Source organism: Cyprinodon tularosa, unplaced genomic scaffold (genome assembly GCF_016077235.1).
Source record: "Cyprinodon tularosa strain WSP-4 unplaced genomic scaffold, ASM1607723v1 ctg877, whole genome shotgun sequence".
Classification (NCBI taxonomy): Eukaryota; Metazoa; Chordata; class Actinopteri; order Cyprinodontiformes; family Cyprinodontidae; genus Cyprinodon; species Cyprinodon tularosa.
Window position 1 is genome coordinate 339,058 of NW_024039648.1, and position 7,666 is coordinate 346,723.

The following is a 7,666-nucleotide window of genomic DNA, read 5'->3' on the forward strand; positions in this document are numbered from 1 at the left end:
AAATGTTGCATTAAAAATTTGAAATGTTTGCTTATCCAAGAAGACTACTAAATTTATTCACCTTTTCAAGGTCTACTACTTGGTATTTATACAAAAATTACAATAAACTGTTGACAAACTCACCTTTGTTTTCTGAAATATGACCCCCAGCTTTCGATGCGTTGGTTGGCTGTTGAGGAGCCATACATATGGCTGGCAACGCTCAAGCTTTTCACAAGTGGTGGAGAAAAATAAATAATGTAACTTAGTGAATTTCCAAAAAAAGTAATCACTAATCTACTTTTTCAAGTAGTAATAAGTAATCGATTAAAGTTAATTTTTACAAGTAACTATGCCATCACTGCTTACCAGTGTCTTGAGCTTGTGCCAAGATCTGCACATTCTTCCCACATGAAAAACAGAAAACTTGAATTGTTCCTAGATTTTGTCCACAGAAACAGCAAAACATGGCCACCTAAAAAAGGTAAATCAGAATCAGAAATACTTTAATAATCCCAGAGGGAAATTACTTTTGTTACACGCTCCAGTTACAGTTTTACATGATATATACACACATCCAACTATACAATATAATAAAGATTTAAAAAAATAAGAATAAAAAGAGATAAAATATATATACACATATAGCTCTTCTGCATATATATCTGTACGTATATCTATGCATATGTAAAAACTAAATCCAAATAAAGTGAAAAGTCCAATTAAAGTGATAAATCCAAGTAAAGTGATAATGTTGTTTTCCTCCTCTGCAACCACGGCGTGTTTTCCTCCAGAGTTCGGGTGGTATTTCAGCTGTCTGGCTAAAACGCTGGCCGGCATTAGAGCGATCAGCTGTTCTCTGGAGTAAACAAAGGCAGCGTGTCCCGGTGGGAGCAGCATGATAAAAACAGCACAAAAAAGCACAGAACCTCCCCGAAAAATACCTCATTATAGAGGATAATACTTCACAGAGTCACTGTGAAAAAATAAGAGCAATCAAAAAAAGATAAAAATACGAAAGTTAAAAGCGTAAATCGAATTCACTATCTATCTATCTATCTATCTATCTATCTATCTATCTATCTATCTATCTATCTATCTATCTATCTATCTATCTATCTATCTATCTATCTATCTATCTATCTATCTATCTATCTATCTATCTATCTATCTATCTATCTATCAACGGTATGACTGACACAAAGTCTATCACGCTACCCATAAATTATTCTGTTATTCTGTAATATTATAAAAGACGGCGTATCTAAAAAGAAATATAGTAATACGTACCTTTACTTTCTTTCAAATATCTTTCTCTGAATCTTGCATCTGGTCCCATAGAAATGAATACTATTTTCTTTGACTCCCCCTAGTGGTCTGGAGCACTTCCGTTTTCAACACTTTTTGTTTGCGGCATTTCATTCGGGGGTGTTTTCTTTTTTGTTTGCTGCATTTCATTCGGGGGTGTCTTCTTTTTTGTTTGCGTCTCTCTTTTTGTTTGCTGCATTTCATTCGGGGGTGTCTTCTTTTTTGTTTGCTGCATTTTATTTGCTTTTTGTTTGCCGCATTTAATTTGTGAGCGTGTCTTTTTTTTTGTTTGCATGTTTTCTCTTTTGCTGCGCATTTGCACCTGTCGGCCACCGTAGTTTGATCTGTTTTCATTTATAGATTGGTTTTATTTCATGTAGGACTTAGAACTAGATTATTTTTCTGTTCTGTTTTTGGTCATTTGGTTTGCATTTTAACTAATACCCTTTAATTTTGTTTAAAAAACAAGTCTTTTTTTCCATTGTTGCATTTTTCTTCTTCAGTTATCCTTTAAAATAAGTATATAAGATAGCAGCACATCCGTCACTATGTCCGACACGTCATCATGCTTAATCGCTCTGGTTTTCTCATTAATGTTGTAAGATGAGATGGTCTCTATCCATCTTACTCACTCCCCCCCCCGCCACTACACACAGATGCACACAAACACTTCTTCAACAAAACTGCTGTCCCACACAGACATGCCTCTGTGAAGTGGTTTTTTTAGGGAGGGGGTGGCCGCTAATGCTCTTTTTACAGTCGCATTAATCCCTCTGTTCGCAATTTCACGCACAGCTTGGGCTTTGGTGTTATTTTCACAACCTTTCACCACTAATTCCTGTGAATCCTGAAATGCTATCCCTCTCCTTCTCCTACCCCCCGATCTGTGGGCTTCTCTGTTTTCTCCAAAGGCAAGGAAAACTTCTCCTCCATTTCTACTCACCAAAGTCAGGCTACAGGCAGAAGGTGGGTCATGTGTGACAGAACTTTATGAGGTCCTGAGCACCAGGTTTGAAGGCACACTAACTTTTGGCTGTTAAAATGGTCAACAGGAAGGGGACTCCAGTGGTGTCAGATTATACTTTGCTGATGTTCAGAGTCATAAATAGTTCTCAGTGTAAAGTAATAAACACCACATATATGTTTGTAATGCGGGAATTCTAAACTAATGTCAATCTGCCATTCTTCTGTAATGAATTTTTAATACACATCTGGCTTGATTTGACTCGAGGTGATGTATCTGCTATAACTCCTCCAGTTTGGGGGTCACTCCCCCAAGGGCCCCAATGACCACGGTTACCACTGAAAGCAGGCTTTCCTCTGCTTTTTGTCCACCACCACAATGTCTGGTTGGTTTGCCATCACCATTCGGTCCGTCTGTATCTGAAAGTCTCACAACAACTTGGCTCGGCCATTGTCTACCATCTTCAAAGGTGTTTCCCACTTTGACCTTGGGGTCCCCAGCCCATACTCTGCACAGATGTTATATACTGTTACAGCCATTTGGTTATGGCACTCCATGTATATATATATATATATATATATATATATATATATATATATATATATATATATATATATATATATATATATATATATATATATATATATACATACATATATATATATATATATATATATATATATATATATATATATATATATATGTATATATATATATATATTTAGAGGTAACACAGAATATATGTCAGATTAAATAATACTACTTATATTGCAGCGATAGTATCAAGGTGTTACTTTATTCTATCCCTTATACCATGTCTGCTGGTTGTGCTGTTCTTTTTCCATCTCTTTGCAGGTGATGAAGCGACTGAAGATGTTTTATCATTGTCTCCCTTTTTATCTCCTCTTTCTTTCATTCTACCTACATTGCAGTGTCCATATAATCTGTAAAACTCCCTGCATAATTATAATAAAGCATTTTATATGCATGAAACAGCGGAACACTATGGCGATAGCCGTACTGCTCCACTTGTGAAAGTAAAATCTGTTGGGCTCTTTCTTAGCCTGACGTCGTCCTACTCAATTCTAGTCAGAATGAGTCTGATGCTGCTCCATAGAGCTGTGATTATGGGGCGTGTTTCGAACGAACCAGGAAAAAAAATGTCTCTGCACTCAGTTGGACAGACCTACAACCAATAAGAGCAACTGATATTGTGCTAGCATACTCGCGCTACTGTTGAGCAATGCCATACCGAACTTCCCGACCTTAAACGTTGTGGGCGGGACTAAGTTCGGAATGGCACCCAGGCTAGCTCTTTCTGGCATCAAAACAATTATTCTTATTGCCACATTGAAGAACGGACACTGTAAAAAAAAAAAGAAGACTCCAACAACTCCTCATTCCTAAGTGGTTGACCTGTTCTTCCGGTTCCATTTGCATGTTTTCTAAGCCATAATAAGGCTTTGTTGGTCAACTCTATAAAACCTGGAACTAAACGATAATTCAGACATTTTGAATTTGAAAAACCTTCCTGGATGGGAAGAGAAACGTCTTCAAACTTGGAAACTAAGTCCAGTGGGTTGTTGTTTTTACCATTTGGAATAACTATGACCTGAAAGACTGAGTCTTAGCAGATACGTTTCTAGAATGAAGCTTGTCTGAAGGAAGAAGTCTTGTTTTCTAATTGTTACAGCTCTATATGCATGTCGGATGGAGTCAAAGTGTGTTGAACATATAGATCTGCTGACTTTCTGTTTTCTTGGCATCTAAGGTTTACATGCGTCTCTAACAAAAATGAAGATTTATAAAAGCTGTTTATGTGTGGATCAAACGTCACATTGGACATTTGTCCTGACATTAAACTTCAAAAAAGAGCCAACAATCTCACCAAATAAATTTAATTAAAACCACAGGAAACCTCATTTTAGCTAAAGAACATGTTAAAATGTGTTTTTCAAAATTAAATCGATATTTAAAACTTAACGAAAAAGAAAAAAAAATCGATATTGTTCATGTTTTTTAAAAACAAAGAGCTTTTAAGTTTCACTCCTGATGTCCGTCATTACTGAACGGAAATAAAAACATATCTTTACGTTTATCCCTTTAAAGGACACTCATTGAAAATCCTCAAAAATCAGACAAGACCTTACTAGTTTTGTAGGACTAAAAAAAAAATATGGATATTTTGATGCCAAAAATGAAGGTCAAGGTAATAACTAGAAATGGCCAATTAACCTAATATATTAAGAATTAATAGCAAAAGGGCTTCTATGAGAAATTCAAGAAAAACACTGAGAGTGAAAGAAATACTTTTTCTCATACTATTTGTTTGTTAGAACATAAAATGTTAACGCTGATAAAGGTACTTACATTTTTTACTATTTAAAATTAGCTTATTAACTATTTAAGTTTAATTTTTAACTTTTCATTAAGCTTTTTACCTTATTTTCTTTTAAACTTTACTTTTTTCAACTTAATTTACAATAAGTCATTTTTATTTAAGGGCTCATCTAAATGGTCAAATGCCAAAATAAGATGTGCAGCCATGTAGCAGTAAATTTGCTGAACATAGATCTTGTGCTTCTAGACCTCACTGAGGGACGGGGGGAGAGGGACTCCATTTGTAGGTGATCGAACACAGTAACTCGCCCTATAAACAGTTGTTGTGCTGTGATTTACATAATAGTGAAGGAAAAAGTAATTGATCTTGTGAAGGATTTAACCCTGCGTGGACGGTGACCATCTGTCGGCTGCTGGGAAACATAGAGGGGAACAGCAGCGGAGCAGCAAGCTGTGTGTTTAAGGAGATAACGAAGAACAAAGGGAGAAGACCACATACTCTATGCTGAAACTAACATGTACCCATCATTTAACCGGGAGCAGATTGCTGCGGAAGGATCCCAAATGTGCCTCCAACTTAATGTCCGAGTGAAACGGGCTTTCCTGCGCCAAAAACCCTGAAGGTTACTGAGAAACACAATATTTGCAATATTTGTTCTTTTTTTTTTTTTGATTTTATTTTTTCAAAGTTTTCCGTACAACATTAATAACAAAGAACAGTTCGACATAGAGAGCAGTTGGCAAAAATGCAGCTTGTTGAAAGTAGCGATGATCATGGACCATCTTGAAGCACAGCACATTTTAACCTGTAGGAGTCCCATTTTGACCAAAGTTTGTGAAAAATGTCCAGTTTCAAGTGAACTTTAAAAGTAATTTGATCCGTGTTTCTTATTTCAGTCATGATTTCAATCCAGTTTGAAATGGTGGGGGCTGACTGTGTCATCCATTTCTTAGTTATGGCTTTTTTTTCCAGCAGCAAGCATTATATTCCAAAGGTATTTGTTTACTGTGTCCATTGCCGGTGTTTTCAGTCCAAGGTTCATGGTCATGAAGTTGAAAGGGACAGTGACGTTATAAACAGTTTGCATTACATTGTTCATCTCTTTCCAATATTTCTGGATAACTGGGCATTCCCAAAACAAATGATAATGATGCGCCTTTAGGCACCCGCATCCTCTCCAGCATCCGGTGTTCCCTTGTGAATAATGAGCGCTTTGACATGGTGTTATAAAGAAACGATAGTTTTCCAGCTAAATTCTTTCCAGATATGTGACTTTGTTGTCTTCCATTGAGATAAACACACACTTTTCCATTCATCTTCAGTTACATTTATTTTTAATATAAGTAGTAGAATGGTTGTCTGGGTTATTAATACAAATGTATAGTTTTGATATTAACCCTCTAGGAAGATTTGATTTATATGCTTTAATGAAGAGATCTATCAATGGGTTGTCATCATTCTGTTTGATTTCTACATTGTAGTAATTTCTTATCTGTAAGTACCTATAGAAATCTTGATTCTCTAAGCCAAAGGTTTATTTTATCATTTCAAAACTTTCAGTGTGATTTTGTTTTACAATTTGGTAAAACATTTTCAGGTCTTTCTGAATCCATAATTTAAATCTTGCATCTGTGCAATATTTTTTCATGTGAGTCAGCTAAAGATGATGCACTGATGGCAGCTCTGCTCCATCTCCTCAGTTAATCTATTAATTTATACATCAGCTGAAACTGGTTCTGATTGGTCGAGTCAAACAGGGACTCTTTGCTATGCGTCACGCCTGCTGATCTCTATTCATTCACTGGATTGCTGATAGCCTGAAAAAAGTGAAGTCACCGGCTACTAGGGGTGTAAATAATAATTGTTTTGTATCGATGCATCGATCCAACAGCCGACGATCCGATGCATCGATACGTCCGCAAGATAATCGATTCATGTTTTTTTTCCCTCCGGTCTATTTTTATCCATTTGGTCCTGGGCGTAATTCTCCTCCCGTGCTGCGGTGGCGCTAAACCTATTTTGCCCTCCTACCGCGCTTCCTGGTTTAACTCTTACAGCATAGATATCCATAATAAAGGCTAGATGTCTTACGGCGGAGTCTCAAACGTCATCACCGGCGGCCATCTTACCTCAGGCAGGCTTTCTGTTGTGCTCTGTGGTACCTAATGTAAGGTGAGTGATCAGCACGAACACAAATACTCTTATCTCACTGAATTCTTGACGGATTTACAAACAGTTTGGTTTCTTACAAACATTATGAACGTGGCTATTATTCTAGATGCTTGAACAAGTCGAAACTGCAGATTTTCTTGTCGAAAAATGACTTAATCATGCAGCATAGTTGTGCATCACGGCTACTTGCGCAAGTTATCAAGGCTGAGACTATTAGTCAATTAGTCAATAGATTTTACTGACACCAATAACGATTGTATGACAATTAATCTTTGGTGTAAATTACAACCTTTGTGGATGTGGTTGTAGTTATTAGTTGGCTAATAACAATAATCTGAGTGTTGTTGTATTTCCATTATTAGCCTAACGTTAGCTGGCTAATAACAAGAAGCTGCAAAGTGAGACCTAACGTTAGTAAGTTAGCAGCTAACGTTACAGTTTAGCTAGCTGCTAACGTTAACCAGCAACTTTACATCAGTGGAAGAGGCAGAATTTAACATGATTTCCAATCGATTTGGTCTGTCAACACATCTTACATTATGTTACAGGAATTTGCTGGGTTTATTAAAAGGAAGATGCCAGACTTTTGCTATGACATAATAGTATTACAAGACTGTTGTTGACTCAAAGCTTTTATAAGTTTGTATTAGTTTCATTTGGACAACTTAAAGATGGTGTTGTGCCAAACATTTTCAACTTTCCAGCTCATCTTCAAAGGGCATGTGTATCATTGAAATTTAATCACATATTGATATACCAATCTTATACACTGTGAATTGTTGTTGGTCACTTTTGTTTTTGTTTCTGCAGGTTATATAATGTGTAAGCAGGAGGAGAAGATCTTCCATCCCCGTTTGCTGACATTCCTGCACTAGTACATGACCACAGCTACCTTCCTGTCC

At 36.5% G+C, this 7,666-nt stretch overlaps 1 long non-coding RNA gene across 1 annotated transcript; it reads right to left on the bottom strand.

Annotated features, from left to right (window-relative positions):
• Positions 1-121: 121 nt before the first annotated feature.
• On the bottom strand, positions 122-1,391 carry LOC119775549. Its single transcript, XR_005279665.1, has 3 exons — positions 1,270-1,391; positions 349-454; positions 122-207 (listed from the first exon to the last, which is right to left on the bottom strand). It is a non-coding gene; the product is annotated as an uncharacterized LOC119775549 (long non-coding RNA).
• Between the last annotated feature and the right edge of the window lie 6,275 nt (positions 1,392-7,666).